The sequence below is a fragment of the Calonectris borealis genome, chromosome 1, assembly GCF_964195595.1.
Source record: "Calonectris borealis chromosome 1, bCalBor7.hap1.2, whole genome shotgun sequence".
Classification (NCBI taxonomy): Eukaryota; Metazoa; Chordata; class Aves; order Procellariiformes; family Procellariidae; genus Calonectris; species Calonectris borealis.
The window spans coordinates 192,313,842-192,336,056 of NC_134312.1; positions in this window are offsets into that span (position 1 = coordinate 192,313,842).

Here is a 22,215-nt window from a genome sequence, read left to right on the forward strand (position 1 = left end):
TCATGGTATTTTCAGAGAAAAACTTTTAGAAACTGTATTGGGTTTACATGGCAAGGTTTTGGTAGCAGGAGGGCTGCAGGGCTGGCTTCTGTGAGAAGAAACCAGAAGATTCCCCCATGTGCGATAGAGTTCCAACCAGCTCCAAGAAGGACCCGCTGCTGGCCAAGGCCAAGCCCATCAGCGACAGTGGTAGCGCCTCTGTGATAACATATTTAAGAAGGGGAAAAAATCATAGAATCATAGAATCATTAAGGTTGGAAAAGACTTCTAAGATCATCAAATCCAACTGTCAAGCCAACACTACCACGCCCACTAAACCATGTCCCTAAGCACAACAGCAGCTGGGAAAGGGAAGTGAGAATATGTGAGAAAAGCAACTCTGCAGACACCAAGGTCAGTGAAGAATGAGGGGGAGGAGGTGCTCGAGGTGCTGGAGCAGGGATTCCCCTGCAGCCCGTGGTGAAGACCGTGGTGATGCAGGTTGTATCCCTGCAGCCCTTAGAGGTCCATGGTGGAGCAGATATCCATCCTGCAGCCTGTGGAGGACCCCATGCCGGAGGAGGTGGATGTATCCTGAAGGAAGCTGCAGCCTGTGGAGACCCCACACTGGAGCAGATTTTCTGACAGGACCTGTGACCCCATGGGTCACTACTGAAGTAGTCCATTCCTGAAGGACTGCATCCCGTGGAAAGGACCCGTGCTGGAGCAGTTTGTAAAGAACTGCAGCCCGTGGGAAGGACCCACGTTGGAGAAGTTCGTGAAGGACTGTCTCCTGTGGGAGGGACCTCACACTGGAGCAGGGGAAGAGCGTGGGGAGGAAGGAGCAGCAGAGACAACGTGTGATGCACCGACCACAACCCCCGTTCCCCATCCACCTGCGCTGCTTGGGGCGAGGCGGTAGAGAATTTAGGGGTGAAGTTGGGCCCGGGAAGAAGGGAGGGGTGGGGGGAAGGTGGGTTTTAGGTTTGTTCGTATTTCTAACTATCCAATTCTGTTATTAATTGGCATTAAATTAAATTAATTTCCCTAAGTTGAGTCTGTTTTGCCCATAACGGTAATTGCTCTGTAATCTCCCTGTCCTTATTTCGACCCATGAGTTTTTCATCATATTTTTCCCCCCATCCTGTTGATGGAAGGGGAGTGATAGAGCGGCTTGGTGAGCACCTGGCAGCCAGCCAAGGTCAACCCACCACAGTAACTCAGTTGATTTCCTTCTTTCCCTTAATAGTGGCCATCATAAGCGAGCCACCATTTATCTTTGGTAGCCACACCTGACCTCAGAGGGACAACCTCATGTACGCAGAGACGAAATGTTTTTTCAGATATTCTGGTGTAGTTCTGCAGGTGAGGAAAATATTTGTCCTTTACTGATGATATTCCTAAGCTCTTTGTGAAATCTAAGGAGAATTCAAAAAGTTTCCAGTAAGGTCAGTGGGTTGCATTTTTGCTGACAAGTGGTTTCAGAAAACTACAATACAGTTGGAGAAAGCTGTTAATCCAAAAGAGACCTGTTATAAAAGAGCTGAACTGAATGTTTTTTTTAGACCATATCACCAAACTCAGACTTTTAATACTAAAATTGACAATACCACTCCTTCAGTTTTTCTTGAAAGGCTTCCAAATAATTACTTCATAGCCAATATTATATTTCACTACCTCATCATTTCATGCTTGTTCTGAAATAATTGCAAAAAGCATGCTTTACCATATATTATTATCTGATGATATACTTAATAACTGACATGCAAGCGTCGTGCCTAATGCAGGGTAAGCAGGTACTTGCCTGAACGAGCTTTCTCCATGTGCTTGGTGAAGAATGGAATGCAGATGGCCCTTTGCTTCCTCCTCGACAGGCTGCAGCTCTCTAATCCTTGCATTTCAGCTCTTTACATGGACACACACAAGACAGAGCAGGCAAAATACAGTGCCCTAAGTAACTATGTACTTAATACCACAAAATCCTAGAATTACGAGGCTTCGTTCCTGAACACCACATTGCTAGAAAGACACCGAGCAGCTAAAGATGGATTGGAAGAGCAAATAAAAATGATGAAGAGAGAGAGATGGTTTATGGTGGAACACTAGGAGAAATCTAAATGGTTTGGCTAAGGGATGACTAAGAGTAGGACATGATAAACAACTCAAAATATCTAAACATTGCTAATATCAAAAATGGTAGAGGATTAGTATGGTGGTATAGAGGATAACTGAAAGTAAAAGGATGAACTTAGATAAAGGAGCAGGTAGGCAGCCAGCTTTAGTATTCCTGACAATAAGTTTCGCTCAGGTATGCCTCAGTCTTCAAAAGCCACAAAAATAGAGTGAAAACCACACCCTAGAAATTGTATGAAATTTATAAATTCTTTAGTTAGTAAGATCCCCTAAGAAGAAAAATAAAATAAACTTGGAAATTGTAACATTTAAATATGTATTATACACCTTATACCCCACCCAGCTTTCTGTTTAAGTTTTATGAAGTAACGTTAGTATAATTGCAAAAAATTCAAGACAGTAAATCAGGCAGCAGATGAACACAGCGTGGAGACATGGGATAGATCTGAGGGCAGAATCGAAGATTTGAATTTCAGAGAAGGTATAATGTGATGGATGATGCTTCAGGATTATCATAGATGAATTAGGTTATTTATCTTCTGAATTTGTGCAAAGAAGGAAGAAGCAAACACTGTAGTTTTGAAGTCTACAATAGACAAAAGAAGTAGAGGAGAAGTAAGAAACTGTCAATGGATTATTTAAGATGATACATCAGATGTAGATTAAAATTAATTTATATTATATTTGAGTTCAGTGAGGTGACAACACAAGCGTACACAAGCCTACAAAGGTGAGAGGGAAGTTTTGTCCATAAAGGTAGAATTAGGATTCATTGTGACTGGTAGCACAATGCTAAGGAAATGAATAGATTACTGTACCTCAAAGAAAAATCAGAGGAAGAAGTTTAATAGCAGTTTAACTAGTTTTGCTGAACATGTTTGAGTACTTTTATTGGCTAGTAGAAAATCATCTGGTCTGTCAGAGTCAGGAAGCTGGCAGTATAAACACTTTGAACAAAGCATTGAACATCATTTGCCAACACAATTGCCATTCTTTCTAGTCAAGAATATTATTTCGATAGTTAGTTGATATGAACAAAACATCTAGATACAGAAGGCATCTGAATATTAAAAATGCAAACTGCTGTATTCTTAAAAATTGAACATAATTTATTTTATTAGGCAGACCATTACTTTTGGAAATGTTATTTTTATATAAAAAGTTCTTTTAAACTCTAAACATTGTATGAATTTTGGAAGACATAATATGCAACTGTCTTAACTATACCTTCTTCCAGCACGCTAACACCACTGCCCTTTACAAACAAAAGTAACCCATTTTCACCTGACTCCCTTCACCTCTGTCCTCACTCCGTGGCACATGTAAGCAAGTCATCCCACCAGTGCTCCTCACCCATGTGCTTCTCCTCCTTCACAATTCTCTAACCTTTGGCAGCATGAGGAAGATCATCATTGCTTTCTACAAACCCAATCCATTCAGTTTGCTTCTAGTACAGCCTGCCATAATCAAGGTTAGGTTGACTAGGTGCTACTTCAGAGAAAGCACTTTGCCCTTCCGTACTATCCAGGAGCGAGATAGAGAAGAAAATCCAGCTGAGGAGTGATAAAACCCAGATTAGGCGACCGATAGCCAAGACCGACAGCACCAGTTAAACATAATGTGCATAGATAATGTATATATTGTTATGTTTGCCAAGGTGACTAATTGAACTCTTATGGATAATAAATACATTTACTGATATTAGGACAGGATTATACATTACTAATCCCAAACAAGCTGACTTATTCATAATGATTCATAAAAAATAATTTATGTGGGCTGAGTCATAATACTTTAGATCCTATCTGTGGACAGATTTCCAGAAATCTGCCTAACCCAAATTCCTAAGACTAATAAAGGGGCAGTGACTGCCCACACTTACATTATTTTATCTGTTAGCAAAAATAAAGGTTTTCAACTGTGTGCTTGCAGGCCTCACTATCGCAAATGTTAGACAGTCTTTGATGCCACCTTCTGGTTTTAGTAAATATGTGTAGCTCCACACCAGCTGAGCCACACACTGTAGCCGTCAAGCTGACATATTTACAAAACTTACCAAATTTCCATGTTTGTTGTGCATATAATGCAGCAGTAGGTTTCTAACTATTCCCTTTGTTTTGGTCATCCCTTGTCGCCAGGATAGAAAGTGTCCTTTTCACATAGCAAACATAGACAGACATCAGGAGAGAAAAACCCCATGATTTTAAATCTTAGCTGTCAACTCAAAACAGAATATATGAAGAGTTTAAATTTTACTAACTAAACCCTGAAATGCATCTGTATGACAAAAATCTGTGCAGACAAACATTTACATGTATTAGAAACAAATAACTATGCTCTTTTTGGATGTCTGTATGTAAGCAAGGATTTCTTAATATGGACTTTATTTTGAAGATAATATTTCAGCAGATAAGCTGCCAGAGGCAGTCACCTCTAACCATTACGTGAAGGTAGAGAAGAACATATTACAGAGGCATCTCATAACTCTGTAATTCACTGATCTGCACATTAGTCAGTTGCTACATTTGTAATTCCCGCTACATTAATAAATTTAGTATGTAGCACATTCATTTTAAAGGTTTTTTTTTTATTGCTCTTGTTTTGCTTTATGCCAAGATACTAATTTCTAGTAAAAAACCCCAGAGCTTCTGTTCCTAGCTGAAGAATACATTTTTGCACTAACAAATGGTGTGTTTTGCTAATTTAAACTGTCCCTGATCTGAGCAGCAATACATGCCCAAAGCACTCAAAGTATGGGCGCCTGATCCTGATGCTCTGGCTCATGCTGTGCTTCTGGAGGACTGGAAGCAGAGTACTGCTCCCTGCCCTGCGCTTTGTGCATGTGCCATTATGCCAAATCTATCAATTGCTAACCTGTTTTTCTGTTGAAGAGAGAACTTACTACGGTTGTGATTCAACTTGCAGGACAACCCAGGCTTGATTCATTAACGGTGTATTGCTGTTGATTATTACTCTTCTGCCAGCTAGTCACTGGAGCGCTTCCACACTCCAGTGTGGATTCTCCTGTCAGACTACAAAGCAAGTTGCTGCTGTTGTCCACCTGGGCTTTCTCCAAACAACACAGCTAATACTTTCAATTCTTAGAAATGATGTGGAGACTTCAGTTTATAACACTACAGTATATTGTGTAAAAAAATGGTTTTATTTTTTGCTGGTTTTAGAGGATTGCCTCTTATGCACAGCATAAATACAGGTCTCACACAGTATGAATGAAAATAACCATTTCTTAGAGATAAGGGCGTGGGATTCAAGGAACATAGTAGGGAACTATAAAACAAGGTAGATAAGAGTTTTGAAATACTTATACTTCACTAGAACTTGTGTACACTTAGAATGGAGTTTATCTCATCTAACCCCGACTATCTTAAAGTTAGGTATCTGGTCAAAGTTGAATGCCGGATCTTTAGTTCAGTGTGAGATAGACATCCCCAGAGGCAGTTTACTTTATTCTGAATTATATGTTTAGAGAACAAGGTATGTTCTCTGGCATGTTTATGAACATGTTTACATCAACAAGCTAGTGCAGAAGCCTGTATAGCAAGCCTGCACTAGGCACCTAGTTTTTATATGGCTAGAGGAAGAGGATATGGTGCCTGTGCTGAAATTTATTGTATTTTTCAGTTAAGAGCTGATGTTACTTCTTCATAAATAGAGATTTCTTTACTTTGTGCCCTTAAACTATATAAACTTTATTTTTTAATAGAGAATACATGTTACTTTCTATGTCAGGATTATACATAATATTGTTGCTACAGGTTAGCATACTTATTTGCATTTTAAGTTTCCTTATATGTGGTGAGAAAATATATGTGCGGTGAGTCAGAATAAAACCACAGTCCTAAACCCATCAGACGTCTGTCGTCTTCTGCTTTGGCCTCGGTGCTTTCACAGAGCTGTGCCCTAGTCTCTTTATATTCCTGATAGAGAGGTTCGTTCCTAATACCATGAGGATTAGATCAGCCATTTTAAACTGTTCTGTTCCCATATAGCATTTTGCGTTCATAATTTAGAAATGAAAAATCATGAAATTAATTTCCTCTCTTACTTTCATTTTAGAAGCTATGCTCGGGTACAGTGCATCAGTCACAAATATGAAGGGAGGCAGTCACAGAAAAGGTAAATAACATGGCCACAGTTTTGCTGCCAAGAAGTAGTACTGTAACGCAGTAAGGGGGCCTCTGCTTTCTTACTCCAGTCCTATAGGAGTTTTTTTTGCCTTCCTTCATTACTGGTATTGCCATATTTCTACCCAACATCCCCCATCTCCCAAATATCACTGTGTTCTCCTGTGTGCTGTACAAGCAGTACCTCCAATGTTGATATTGTTGGGATGTGTTACATTGACCGGGAGCTTGGATGTAGGATGTTCGTTGGTTTTATCATGTGTGAACTGCTTACCATGGGCAGAGCATCCCTTTGTTGCTTCCCGAAAATTTAGTTCCCACTGCACAAGCCCCACGGAGCTAACGTGAGCGTAAATGGCGGATGCATCCAGAACCTCAGGCTGACTGGCTGACCAGTCTGAACTGAAATTTTGACTGGGTTGCAGTATGACAGAAAGACTAAGAAAATGTTGTCATGAGGGAGAAAAAGTGTCACTGGAGAAGCCATGTGCTGACTCTTAAATTAGCCCAGAATTGGTTTGTGGTATTCATTAGAATACAGGTCTAGAAGGAGGAATGAAAAAGTTATAAAATACTGCTTCTGCAAACGATGTGGGAGTTCCTTTTATGCCATGGCTTTCCAAAACTCAAATGTTTGAAAGCTGTAGTTTATTTGAGTCACCCTCTGCACCTAATGAGATATTTCTGTTTCAGAAGAAAAGTTTGGCACTACGTAACTTTCCAAAGTCGCCAGAGAAATCTGTAAAGAAAACATGCTTAAATTGCCTTTCTTTATGTTCAATCATGTCATATTAAAAACACCTCTCACGTTACTAAGAAGCTTCGTATAACATAGGCCTCCTTGTGTTTGTTTCTGCATACTTTTTTCAGGACTGTCAAACTGAATTTCTCTTTTTTGTATACCATAGCCTAACCCTTCAGAGGAGAGGGCTTTGAGAGCTGTCTAGGGCTTATGCTCTTCTTTCTCTATTACAGCACACTCTTTTTCCAACATCATAAGTCAAAAAACGACCCCACAGAGCCATCATGCAGTATAATGAATTATATATGTGCTATTGTTAGATGACTTGGGTTACGACCAATGATGCTGATACCCTCATGAGAAACGAGAGCTGGAAATCGAGACAGCAGTGTCTCAGGAAATTCTTGTCTGGGAACGCAATGCCTGAACACACTGAGCTGGAAGAAATTGGTTGCGAGTAGCCACAAATGCCTATGTGAGCCTCACTTACCTACAGGGAGAGTGTATAAAAAACACTGCTTACTAGTTTTGGGGTTAAGACATGACTCAGGAAATAAAGGGATGTCAGAAATAAGGATGGTAGGTAGGAGGTAGATGGCTTATTATTTCACTAGCCAGATCCACCATTCAATTGACTTAGAATATAGAATCATAGAACTTCTTGAGACAGAAGTGAAACCCACCCAACGATAGGTTCTAGCTGGAGAACTTCCACAGCTGGAGAGATTTCATTAACACAGGCAGAGGCTGAAAAGCTGTTTCAGTTGTGGAAGAGTGTCTCCACTGCTTTTTTTCCTTCTCCTTTGGGGTCCAGAAAAGCCTCCATGACAGTCTTTTGAACGGAGGGAGGTAAATCAACATGTCTATGGTCCAAGGAAAGGAAGGGTCAGGTGAGCTTTTGCAGTCTTGCAACACCAGGAGTGGAATGTGGCCTAAAATTTTAAAATTATTGGCTATTATTAATATTTTTGTTAGCAAGGCATGTGTTTATATCCATTATTTGGGGAGAAGAAAGTTGGCATGAAAAGCTGTAAAAGATTTCTCTGTTTGAAAGGAAAAGTTTTTCCCATAATTTTGGCTCCTACTTTATAATTAAATAATTACCCCAGTTTAAGCTAATTGCTTATCCATCCCTCCATGATATCCCTAGATGAGTCAGTTTCTAACTTGTTCAAAAGGAACAAAGCAATGCCACATGATTTTTGGAAAATATATGCCCTCAAGGGTATAATAAGGTGTTTTTCACCTTGCGAAGCCAACCCTAAGCCTGCAGAATGAGTGTAAAAGGCTACTCAAAAGCAAATAGTTTTTTAGAGACCAAATGCAAGAAACCAGGTGGCCAGAGAAAACAGGCTCTGGAAATGTTGTCCTAAAGAGCAGACATGCAGAGGTGTCCTGCTGATATCTACAAAATGAAACATGCAAAGCATTTAGCGCTATACATCATACAGAAGCGTGCAGACTAATATGAGCTGTCTTTTCCTGTAAGGCGTTTTCTCCTTTTGAATCCTGTGACGTTCCTCAACAGTGTTTGCCTGAGAATACATTTTCTGGCATTCCTAAGCATCAAACACAGAAGCAGGAGGAGCTTTAAAAAATAAAACTAGAAAAATAAAAAAAGTATTTCATTGTTGTCCTTCTTCAAAAACATCTGCTTTGTAACAAAACTGTGGTGTTATGGGAGCCACCAGCTACACAACAAATTGCCAAATGTTTCACTTACTGGCTGTCAGTCTCTTTGATTTCCCCAGGCATTCTGTGGGAGAGCATTCAGACTTCCAGAAGGCTGAATTCTTGCTGAATGTGGCTGAAAAGAGGTCGGACTGCGATAATGGAAATGTAAATTGTTAGTGTCACTTTTTCTTTGCTTTTCACCAATAAAGTTTTAGGGCTTTAAAATCTAGGGATAAAATATAATATACCCTTACGCAGACAAATAAAATGGAGATCAAGAAATCTAACAGTTAACAGAGGGACTTAATGTATTACTTCAAAAAAACCATGGTAACTCACATAAGAAATGATTATTTTCTATCTTACAGCAATATCATTAGCTGAAATGTATTGTTTAAATTTTTCTACTCAATTTTTGAGTCAGGACTACCATGAAATGTATACCTTTCTTTGAAGAAACTGTTACAAAAGGCATACGTGTTTAAATTACCTTATTTGGTATCTAGTTATTTTAAAAATACCTGCACTACATATACCAACATCCTTAAGGGGTTAGTGAGAGCAAGGATACCTTGACAAAAACCTGTGAGCCAAAATTTGAACATAAATATCATGACCTAATTTCTGTACTGTTGAAGGGTCAAAAATAAATATCCTTGGAACCAATGGAGTTGACCAACTTGCACCAGCAATAACTGGGTACCATTCCTCTAGTCAGGTAGGGAGATGCGTTAGGTTTGTTAAAAAGCAGCAATGTGGAAAAAGGGAGTATGATGCTGTCAGCATTTGTTTTAACTGTCTGCTGTAGCTACTGCTGCTCCACTGCAGAATCATGTCTCAACACAGGGCTTGTACCAGATTATGGCAAAACATAGCTAAAGCATGGTCTAATTGCTCTCCTATCACTGTAGCATATGAAACTGCAGTTTCCTCACATTTTTCAAGTATCTTTGTAAGATTAAAACCCAACACTTTAATCCTTCTTCTGCTGTATTAAAACTCTCAGGTTTGATTGTCAAGCTTGAATGCTGTGGTGTGGGCAGACATGAACTCCACCGCCTATCCTTTGTGCTGGACAGGTGACAGCAATTTTGATACTGATATCCACGTTAGCAAGCAGAAGTATCCAGGCAAAGCACACTAGCAAGCCATTCGAGACAGTGGATTGTTTTGGGTAGCCTATGGCCATCACTTTCCTGACTATTCTGGGAGTGCCAGAGCCCTGGGGATTTGAGCTGGGTGCTGCTAAGAGTGTGGCTGTAACGTGTGGGACAAGTGACCTGCTACATGTGGGGCAGATACTGTTCAGCAGGGAGTGTGCTCTCTCAGCTACGGCTGTAACCATTTTCGTTATCCTTCCAAGGAGCAGCAAATTCAGCTTTCTCCAGGCTATCTTCCACCTTTCTGCTTCTGCAAAGCCTTTTTCCTCTTCCCCTTAATTCTTCCTTTCCGTTGATGGCTCCAGCCTTTTATACTTGAGGAAGCAAAATTTGTTTCTCCTTATCTTACTCAAAGCTTTGAGATGGCCACAGCTGTGCCCAGCTAGTGAACCTTGCAGAGGAGCTATTACTGCTGCAGGGCCAGTGCTGAATGAATCCAGGTGTACTGCTTTCAGAGGAGAACTGGATTTTATTTAGTCAGCTAAAAGCATGGGCAGAACAAGCTCACTTCTCTGCCCAACTGTGCAGACAACCCCAAATTCTAGCTCTCCGATGGAAAGAAATATTCAAATGAAGGGTAGGGTGGAGGTAGAAGAGAAGAAAGCAGGGTGAAGGAGTGCAATGCAGCAGGATGAGGAATACTTTTGGAGGAGATAAAATAGGAAGTAAGGCATGGGAGAAATCAGAAGAGATTTTTTTTTCCAGAGATTTAAAGACAAAATCCAAGCTAGAGGATAAGAGACATTTGAAATTTGACTTGCATCTCAGGCAGGCACTGCTGAAGAAGGAACAAGTAGATGGAAGAAAGAGCACATAAAAGAAGTGGGTGGGGACAATCTCTTGTGGAAAGAGAAGTGTGTAGATGGGGGTGGTGTTGCTCGTATATCCTAGAAAAAAGGGCAACACTTAACTGTGCCATGTTCAATTTAGATTTTTTTTTTTACATAATTACCTAAGATATTTATTTTTTATACACCTGAACTCCCATGAGATCAATGTGAATTTAGGTACCTAAGTATCCCCGCATCTGTCTTACATGCCTATTGGAAAGGACCAATTACTATTTTACTATAAATCAAGGATTACAATCTGATTTGGCACATCTTCAGAAATTATTACTTTGCAAATGGATGAGAAAGTGCCTTGAAACCCGTGAAAAAATATTGCTCATACTGATAGACCGGTGAGGAAATAACAACCTAAGAGTGGATATTGGTAGCATAGGGTAGGATAGAATCTCAAGAACAATTATTACTTATACAAATCAGATGGGACAAGTCATATTAAAACTCTAAACCCCGTCTCAGATCCCAGTTTGAAGTGCTCCTGGCATTTCAGAAACATCAAACGTCAAGTGGAATGTAAGGACAAATGAAACAAGTCTTGATTACAGAGGAACAAAACTTTCATAACAGGGTTTAACCAGGGATCAAACAGACTTTACATTGCACCTGAATATGGCATTAGAAGAGTAACAATGCGTCATGCCGAGGCATATTTCAGTCTACAAATCCAGTGCTCGCAATGGAAACACTCCACCCCTTATTTCTCTTCATCCAATAAATCTGAGGAATGCATGATGATGTCTCACAAGTTATATTCTTCTTGAAGGAAGCAATAACTTTTAAAAAAATGGTATATGCTTTGACAGAAAAAGGAATTTAAACATGTGAAAAATGGATTCTACAAAATTGGAGAAACTTGCAACTATTGTCCCTTTCTCCTAACAGTCTTTGCCCCAAAATAGAATGGGTTACAGTGAAAGGTTATGGCGTGCTTGACAGCTACAGCAGTGATAAAGGATCTCACCTATTTTCTGTCAAATAATGAACATTTTTGTCAATTTAATGTGGTAACTGAATAATTCCACTGGAAACATCAGTAAACAAAGAGTAACTCATTTTGACAATACCTCTAAAACAATAAATGGCTTGGTCACTATTGTGTATGTAAAGTATGAATAATTGCAACAGAGTCACACATCTAGTGTAACGCAGTGTATATCTTGAAATAAATGTAGGCTGAAACCAAAATACAATCTTGGCACCTTGGCAAGACATTAATTTACTCTAAGTGACACATAAAGTTCTGTAAAGCATTTATTTTACAGTTTTGTTCATTTTACAATGAAATCTCTGATGTGCCCATCTTTATGTAATTCTACCTTTTAAAAAACATTTTTGTGAATTTAGGTGAGAGGAAAAGCATTAAATGCTGTAAATGGCTTTTAGTAGCAATTCAATACATGCTATTATGCTGAAGTGATTCAAAGACTAAATATGCTTTGCAGTGGTATGAACTGATCACACCTCAACAAGTTCAGAGAAGCTGGTTCTGCCATACTAAGTTAAACAAGGTGTTTTTGAAAAAGGCCATGCTTTTCTTCAAGTCCTGAAAAAGACTGAGTATAGGGAACCTTCATATGATTAAGAGGAATTGTTGTATCCAGCTATTCAGCAATAGCTCAGTAATCTTGGTAACAAAATTGTGACCTTACTTCTAATCCCCATGTCACATTTGGACTTAGTCACTCAGCTCAGAGCTGGGTGACAGACACGCACGTTGGGACTCAGGATGCAGGTTCATGACCGGTTCATGACTAGTCAAAGACTACAAGGCAACTGAAAGGGTCATCTTTTCTTTCCCTCTTCTGTTTTGTGTTTCTGCACCTCTTCACCCCAGCTGTAGCAGTGCATGGCTGCAGAGCCAGTGAATCAGCTCGTTTTCCTTTCCAGGTCCTTGTTAACCAGATCAGTGATCTGGTCCAGCTCACCACATGGCAGCACCATCATTAATGCTAACACAAAGGAGTCAACAGGGATATGTGGTCTAGGGCAGGACAGCTTCTTGCAGCAACGGCATGGTTTCCATCTTCAGCCGTACAAAGGGAATAATGTAGTCTGACGTTTCCAAACTTACCAGAGCTTCATTCTTAAGATCTAGGCTTAGAAAAGCACTGAAGACTCAGGAAGAAATGAATATGCATGTATAAAATGCCAGAGAGAGGAGTGCTACATGTCAGAGAAATGGCATAAACTGTAACTTAGGATGAACTTCCTCCACACGGCCGGCTGTCAATGCCTGTCACTGACACAAGTATCCCAGCGTGACTGAGATGATAGAAAAATACCATATCAGCTTCCAGTAGCCTTGCCAAACCCTATGATCTCATCTCCAGTACACTGTTTGCAAAGGTAGAACTAAATCCAGGTCTGCAAAGTCCCTCATCCCCTTCTGATATAAGTGTAGATGAAAGGAATTTACATGGAGAGAGCTCATAAAAAAGGCAAAGCACAACGATTGTCTTTTGTTTCAGAGATGAGCAGTTATCTATAGCATAGATACATATTGTAGAAAACTTCTGGATTACTGAATGAAAGTCTAATATGAGAAAAGTTCTTTCTCCTTGTTATATAATGTGAAAGAGTAGATTTTGAGGCTCATGTACCTGGACAGATTCCCAGACCCTGGAAGAGCTCTGAAATATGGCCTCCTGCACTCTCCTGTTAAACTTTTTTCTGCCCAGAATGTATAAGATGCAGAAAACACCATGTTATCCCACCTTGTAGCAGTCACTGACTACTGCAGTAGGGAAAGAGACAATGAAACCAAGTGCTTTTCCCTGGTGATCATGGTGTCAGATTCAGCTTCCAGAACCTGATTAGACTGGTCTCTTCCTTTGCTGTGGAAATCTCTGTGGCCTGGATAGCACAGTGCCCAGGGCTGCAGATCAACTCAGGCTCCTCTTTCTTCCTGCACATGAATGCCCCAGTTCTCCCCCAAAAGAGCAGCTTCACTACTTCCAATTCAAAACTGAAATGCTTCTCTAAACTAGTTCAATGAAGGATAAGCTATGAAATCTCAGGAACAGAAATAGCACTGAAAATAGAGAGGAAAATCATTTGGGGATATGTTTAATGATAGATCCTGTCAGCTCTCTAGTAATTGCCCAGTAACCCCACAGCAGGGAAATTTTTAAAGAAGAATTAAAGAGAAAATAATACTGTGTTTGATACAGTGCCTTCAGAATCGATAATCATTTTCCTAACAGGGGATTTGCTTCAGATGAAAGTTGTTTCTCTGTCTTCTGTTCTGATAAGGTCACTTGTGTGAAGTTAGGCTTTCTGGTGATCACAAACACCAGCTGCACGCTGTCACAGGGCTTCTCACGAAGAAAATTTCTGACAATTCACCTCTGCAGCAACCAGCTGGGATGTGACTTATGGCTTCATGTTTGGGATGGACTAAAAGAACAAAAGGTATTGTCCACACTTTGTATTTTGCTTTACTGAAAATATTCATTCTAGAAAATAGAGAATATATTGTGTATAGTCTCAAACATGAATGTAAGATTTGCATCAGTCACTAGAGCTTTAAGCAAGTTTTAAAATAATATTTTTCAATTGCAAAATATTTTTTGTTATAGACATTGGAGAAATTTGTGCTGTATTAATTTACCTGGCTGAATTTGGCAGGGAAAGATAATCAAACTACCCAGAGGTGATGGCTTTTTCTTCCTAGAAAGGAGATTTCGTAAGGGCAGGAATGCTGCAGGCTGTTCCCAGTCTATAGTACAATGATTAAATTCACTGTCTGTGACACAGGTAATGCTGCGCAGGCACACAGCAGGGAGAGATCATTTTTTGTAATGCTTCTATTTGCACTGGCAGTAAAATTTTGGACCACGACTGTACAGAGGCAAACAAGTGCCAGTGGCTCAGAATACCTTTGCTGCCAATTATCCCCAACTACTTAAATGGTCTATATTTTTTTCTCTAGCATCTTGAATTATGGCTGTTTAATGCATTCCTCTTTGTGCAGATACACGCACTAATTTTGCTGTATTCCCTTAGGTGCAGTGCCCGTATCAATACAGGTCTGGTTTGGTTATGGCACCTTAGGTATAGCTTTGTGAAAAGGCTTTGTTTAAGTCACAAACAGAAGAGGTGAGTTAGTCCAAGGTAGATACCCTGACTTCTCTCTGAAACACAGATAGGACCAATTTAGAAGCTCTTATCTATTAATCTCCTATCTTTGGATCTCATCTTCTCTGATGGTCCTTTTCCCTGAGACACGACCTCGTTTGTGACCTAGTAAAACTCTCCATAAATCAGAGATGTAGCGAAGCATTTGAAACTGCTGCAAACCAACTCTTAAGATGGAAAAGCACACATTTGATCAAAAGAAACAGAACAGTTAGATCTAGCTGTGATAAACCATCACAACCCAGTTTTCAGATACAGTCTGTGTAAATACCCCTCATCTACAGAACAAAGACAGCGTTAGTGATAGTAATACATGGCTGAAATCCAACACTGTCAAGTTTTTTTTCTCCTTATTCTCCCCAGCACTGATTAGTTGGTGTGCATTCCTGTACAATCTACTTGGAAGATTTAAATTACAGAGTGTTTGCTAAACCTGACACTTAGCCAAAGAAGTACTTAACAGAACTAATACAAGGACTAGTGATCAAATGACAGAGTCTTGCCAAAGTGTCATTATCTATTTGATGAGTGACAATTTCAGCCTCAGTTTGCTGCTGGTCCCTTTTGAAGAACTGAGGCTCCAAAAACATAGTTCATAACTTGACCATATCCTAAAGACCTGTTAATTAATTGTTCATGTTAGCATGGGATTGTCAAATATCACTCCCCTTCAAGTTAAGTGCAAAAAAAGGCTCCATTCCTTTGATGCAAGGAAGTATGTGACTCACAGAGAAAGATAATGTTGCAATTACATGGCGATAAGGAAAGGTTACCAGAGCAGACTCCATGTAATGTGTAGGAATCTTTACTGGAAGTAAACATTTTGATCCTAAAGAAAAGATTGGCTATGGGTGGCAAATGTGGCACTATAATACTGCCCTTTGTTATCTCTTCAAGAACAGAAAAAGGATTAATTTATGATCAGTCAAGGTGTAGGAAGAATCTGTAATTCTCTGCCATTCCTTCTCGGTGATTAGTGCCTGCCTTTGGCAGCTGACTGCCAGTCGTAGGATATTGCTGAATGTATGGAAGCAAGGAGTATTCCTCTGTAAACTCCAACCGTCCAAATGTTTCCTAGCCTAGAATCACATGCAACACTGGAACTAAGCCAGAGTAGGCATAGTTGGGTCTTGACAGCAAGTTTCCTGCTAAGCTGCAGCAGGAACAAAACCTGGCTGTTCAATAAGCAGTACCCTCCCATCTGAGTCACTATTAAAACTAAAACTGGAATTGTGGTTAATAGGTTTTTTGGTAGCCTGACTGTCATTTCAAAATAGCAATTAGGAGCCTTGGAAAAACATTTGTCAAGTTAGAGATAATACTCTGGCCATATTCCAGCTACTTCCCCTTTTGTTTGGAGGTTCAAGAACAGTGAGCTAGGAGAAGAGGTAGAGAAAAGCTCCAATTAAAATCAACATACATCTTTCTTAAGGCCATACAGCTTTCTTACGAATGCTGGCATGAAAATTTGCAGTGTGAGGAGCCTTTTATATCTGCAGTACTACTTCTGTGCCCTCCTTTATCTCAGGTGCTGAAATTTGCCATTGCTCTGATCCTCCTGGAAATGTTGAAAACAGGCTGAGGGATTGCCTCCACTACCTCCTGTCATCAGCACTGTTTTCTAGACTCCCATCTGCCTACAAAGGAGCTGTATCCATTTTATACTCTATTTTTACGCCCCTGCAGTGCCAAACTCAACCGGGTCCCAGTCTACGAGCAGCGCTTCCAAGTAACACTGGTGGTGAGAGGAAGAGAGGTCTTGCCCCTCCGAACCTGAGCCACAGCAGTTTCCATTCCTTCTAACAGACCTCTGCAGACAGGCCATGAAGTTCACGCCCAACTTGCCTGAGGAAGGCAAATGCCATGACCAAGGCTAAGAAGACACAGCCACATGAATGTATCACCTCAGCCTGAGGAACAGTTTTGCCTTCCCCTCTGTCACTGTCCTCCAGCATCTCTCCCATCCAAAGAAATGCAGTGGCACAAGATGCATTTTGGTTTTTTCTCATCGTCTCATACAGCTGTTTGGGTGAGCTGCTCAAAACACAAGGTAGCCATCAGGTTTATTATTTGACTTTATAACCTTCTTTTTTCCCCTCTAGAAAGTATTTTCAGCGTGCTATTTTGTGACATTTTAAAGATGGCACGTGAACCTAAAATAATATAAACAATGTCCTATCTCCAAAGCGCCCCATTGCAGAGCATAGGCAGACACTGCCGAAGCTCTTTCGGCTTGTTTTATTAAACTAATTTCACTCCAGCGATGCAGCACCTTTTTTTAAGAGCATGAGCTCACGCTATGCCTACTTGGTCAGAGGCCACAAGTTCAAAACGTAGGGAGATACTTCCCTCTGCTGGCCATGTTTATAAAACGGTGTCCTCTTCAGCAAAATAGATGTTAAAAAATAAACAAGTGGTCATCTTCTGTGTTTGACCCTGCAGGGTTCGGGTAAATAATCACAGCATTTAGTTTTGTGCATCTAAATTTAGATGCTCCCAAGTGCCTCTGGAAGCATCTACCTTTCTCCAGTGGCTATATAAGGAACCAGGCTCCCTAACATTAGCTATTGTAGCCTCGTGTAGGTAGAGCAAGCGCCATCCTATAGCTCCCAAATACTTTGACTGGTAGTCAGCTTCATCAGGTATTTCAGGCCCATATAAATATCACTGAAAAATTTTATTGGTTTACATCATTATTTGCAGATGTAAGGTGGACATTGAGTTTACCTCAGAAACATAATCCTCTGTTCTTAAGATTACTATATTGAGGGAAATACTGGGAAACTGGGCCATGATTTCTAGTACATGTCACCAGGTTATGAGGAAGATGTGTTGCTAGGTTGTATTTTGGACTATTTGCAACTCATTGTTGGGAAACTATACCAAAGTGTTCTTTCTGGACCGCCAGTTTATTTAGTAAGCAATTGCTTCACAAGTACATTAGGAAGGGCTAGATTAGCATTTTAGTCAGGTGTTAAATATGGATATTTTCTTGAATGGCAGTTATTCTCATGCTGAGGGAAAACATTGAAGAGAGACAAAAAGTGTTTGCAAACAAGCAGGTGGTTAAGAACTGACAGAGTTTTCAGACCACTGTATCATTTTGGCATATTTTTTCAGTAGAATAATTTGCATTGCTGTTCATGTAAGAAGAATTTAGATGATCTAGCAGTTTAGCAGCTAGGATTCACTGTATTTCTCCATACTGAATGCAAATTTTTTAAATTTTTTTTTTCGTGTTGTCAGTTTATTTCATAAAGGTTGTATTTTCTAGGCTGACTAGGGATTTTGATATAGTATAAGAATTTACATTTTTATGAGTGCTCAAGAACTTTTATTGCTAAGCATTTTGTAGAGAAGCTGATTTTATGCTATGCTTCAGCAAATTATATTATGGTCCACAGATGGAAGAAATATTCAGGCAATAGAAGAGAATCAGATTTCCCATTTGATGTTGATTATCCAGATAGTCCTATGTCCCAACAACCTCTTGCTATCCAGGTTGATTAATTTATGATCATTGCTTCACAAATTAAAGCACTATCCTAAACTAGCATAGCTGTTTATCACCTCCATTCCTTTTGCATTTATTGCAATATCATGTAGGGGTTCTGCCAAGGAAAAATTGTGTTTCTGTTTTATTGTGTTACACCTACAATTCAGGCTTTGTTTCATTATGCTATACCCAGAAAAACCATTATCCCCACTGTTTTTAGAAAGCTATTTCTAATTTCAATATCAACCCCAGTTCTCAGCTTCCTAAAAAGATTGAACTGCAGTTCTGCTAGATCGTCATTAGTTTTCTTCCCCACAGATTGCTTCAGTCCATGAACCCCAATTCTTCAACATAATCACATTAAAAATCAGGTTCCCTCTCTATCTTGGACACTAGTACATTGACCTTGTTCTTTTGTGTCTGTTTATTGACAACTGTAGTTTCCCATCTTTGGCTCTCTATAATCACAATCAAATTGAGATGAATTTATAAATTTATCTCAATTTATAAACTCTTAGTCATTCTTATTTATTTATTTCTTATTTATTTATTCTTATTTACTTGTTATATGATAACATCAGATAGCAACAAGATGTCTAGAAGTCTTATTTACTGAAATGCTGGGTAAGTAGAGTGAATAATTAAATAGTCTAGTCAGCTTACCTAGAGGTCTTGTATGGACACATCGTCTATGAGTATCAGAAGAGTTAAGATATATGATACCTTAACTAGTGGAAAAAGTGTGTCCCCTGAGCACATGATCAGGTAGAAGAGGAGATCAGTTCACACAAAGCATCTTCACAACCGGTGAAAGATGCTTGTGGGGTAATGTTTGGAGTTAGCTTTAGAAGAAAAACTGCTGCAGATTACAAGTTGCTATTAATTCTCTCTCATTTTATCCTCAACAAAATCTCTTAGCAATCCCCACTCCTCCAGCTAATAATTTTATTCCTGTCATCTTTGTAATAGACTACCTTGCCATAAGGCTGTTCAGCATTATATACAACTGAACACTACTACACCAGAATAAAATCAAATCCACCTGCTAATGCTTGACTTGTTAGTTTCAACATCCTAACACATCCTTTGAATTTTATTAGCAAGTAATATTGGATTTTGTATTAATTATAAACAGTTTGTCATGTGTTTTTAAGGTACCTTCTCCCAGTTGCAATCTTCCACTTTTCAGCTCTCGCTGTTTTCAGGTGAGTCACAGCGGAGGCATTTAATTCTGACTAGACTCTGCTCAGCACATTAGAAACAAACACAGGAAAGCAACCTCTTTTAAATCCTCCCCTGCTTCCCCATATCTTTGCACATAACAGATCCTTATCATAAACTTTTAAAAGATATTCTCTATTAAAGTGCAGTATTGAGACCTAGGAGTCTGTAAAAGATAAAAAGACAAAAACTGAAGCTTTACTAAGAGGTACCCAAAAGTATTGTAATTTTCATTTCAGCAATAGCTCCAAACTGCAGCGAATACAGATCAGAAGTTACCTACCATCATACATTGCAAAAAATGCAGATTCTCTCTCTGTCGAACAGTAATAATCTGTCTGCTCTTGCAAAGTTTATCAAATTAGATTCAGTTAAACTCCTTACCTTCACTTTCCAAACTATTCAGAAGAATAATTACTTTAGCTAAAGCACAACTTAAGTGCCCAGGAACAAATACAAAGCAGTAGAAAGAATGAATTGAATTAGTCCTCAGAATTCAGGTATATTCTATGGCATTCTATAGAAGACCTTATAAAGACCTACCAAGACCTTAATAGAAATTAGAGATGTTCAAAGCATTTTACACCAATAATGAATTAAATCAACACTTTAGAACTCTGTACAAAAATTGCAAGACTTGTAAAAGGTTCATTTCTGTGAGCTTTTTCAGATTAATTTATTGGTAAGATGATAAAATTCCTGTGGTTTATTCCACTGATTAACTCCTGTTCAGTCTGGCAGATCTTTCCTAGGAAGGCAAAGTTTTGGTTCCATCCCTTGAGTGATGTCATTACATAAGATTAGATTAAAATTTAGATGCCAGCACCCTATTCTTAGAACATGGAGAGTTGCATTAAGCAGATTTCAGTTCCTTCAGAGGGTTATCTAGTATGTCTCATGTCACCATACCATGCATAGGCATGTGTTCTGGTCCTTTCCATAGATACAAACCAGTTTCACAGTGGTAAGCACATTAAGCAGAAAAATAGACTTTTAAAAAATCACATCATAAACTTTATCTAAATTAAGTATCTAGAAAGACAGTGAGACATTACTTGAAATAATATCTCTAAGGTGAGCCATGGATACCCGTTAAAACTGGATGGTTACAATGCAGGCAGATAGGCTTGTTCAGGTTTGTTGCTTGTTCAGTAACTTCAGCTCAGCTCAGCCAGACTAATGTTTGCTGTCTGATGAAGAACAACACTAGAATATTTAATAGAATCATGGAATCATAGAATCATAGAATCATTAAGGTTGGAAAAGACCTCTAAGATCATCGAGTCCAACTGTCAACCCAACACCACCATGCCCACTACACCATGTCTCTAAGCGGCTCATCTACATATCTTTTAAATACTTCCAGGGATGGTGACTCAACCACTTCCCTGGGCAGCCTGTTCCAGTGCTTGACAACCCTTTCAATGAAGAAATTTTTCCTAATGTCCAATCTAAACCTCCCCTGGTGCAACCTGAGGCCGTTTCCTCTTGTCCTATCGCTAGTTATTTGGGAGAAGAGACCGACACCCACCTCACTACAACCTCCTTTCAGGTAGTTGTAGAGTGTGATGAGGTCTCCCCTCAGCCTCCTTTTTTCCAAGCTAAACAACACCAGTTCCCTCAGCCGCTTCTCACAAGACTTGTGCTCTAAACCCTTCACCAGCTTCGTTGCTCTTCTCTGGACACGCTCCAGCACCTCCATGTCCTTCTTGTAGTGAGGGGCCCAAAACTGAACACAGTATTCGAGGTGCGGCCTCACCAGTGCCGAGTACAGGGGCACGATCACCTCCCTGCTCCTGCTGGCCACCCTATTTCTGATACAGGCCAGGATGCATTGGCCTTCTTGGCCACCTGGGCACACTGCCTGTATGTCATAACTTAAATTAATGCAACTCTGTCAATATTAACTGTGGATTGGTGTGGATATTTACTAATTTAGCTGCCAGATTCAGCAAGCTTGTTGCTAAATGATCTCAATTAATTCCTATTACTACTGAGTCAATCATTCTGAGATACTGTGTTGTGCTGAAGAAGTCGCCAACTCTGATATAGGAAAAGAAAAATATCTCTTTGGTTGCCTGAAAACAAATATAATAGTCCAGCAGACAGATACTTATTGATTGCTTTTGTTTTACACACTGAATAACTTGTTTCATTTTAAAAAATCATACCTGATTCAAACTGAGGAGACTAATATGATCTCAGTAAAAGTGTTTGTAGTTAGAAGGCAAATGGAAGTAATTCACTACCTGTTATTAAAGATTGCGTCAATTCCTAACATACAGAACAAAATTTTACTGTTGAAAAGGTTCATGCTTTACATGTTATTTGTAATCTTTTGGATAAAGGTCCAAGTCTGCAATTTGCTAGAATGTAGCTTTACTTGTATTTAAAACACACAATATAGAAATTTGTATGTCCATCTTTAAAAAAAAAATACTGAAATTTCAGTTTCAGGAACTTTTTTTGGTTAATGAAAGCAAAAAGACATCACAGAACAAGATAAGGCAGTGTTCAAAATAAATAAAGATTGCACATGACAAGAACAATGCTGGAAACTGAATTTGCAAATTAACTAGCACATACTATCACACTTCATCAAAGCATATGGAGACCACTCTGTGCCTTTGTTCTTTTTATGTCTTGGGAAGAATATAAAAAGAAAGCAGAGATCAGATTT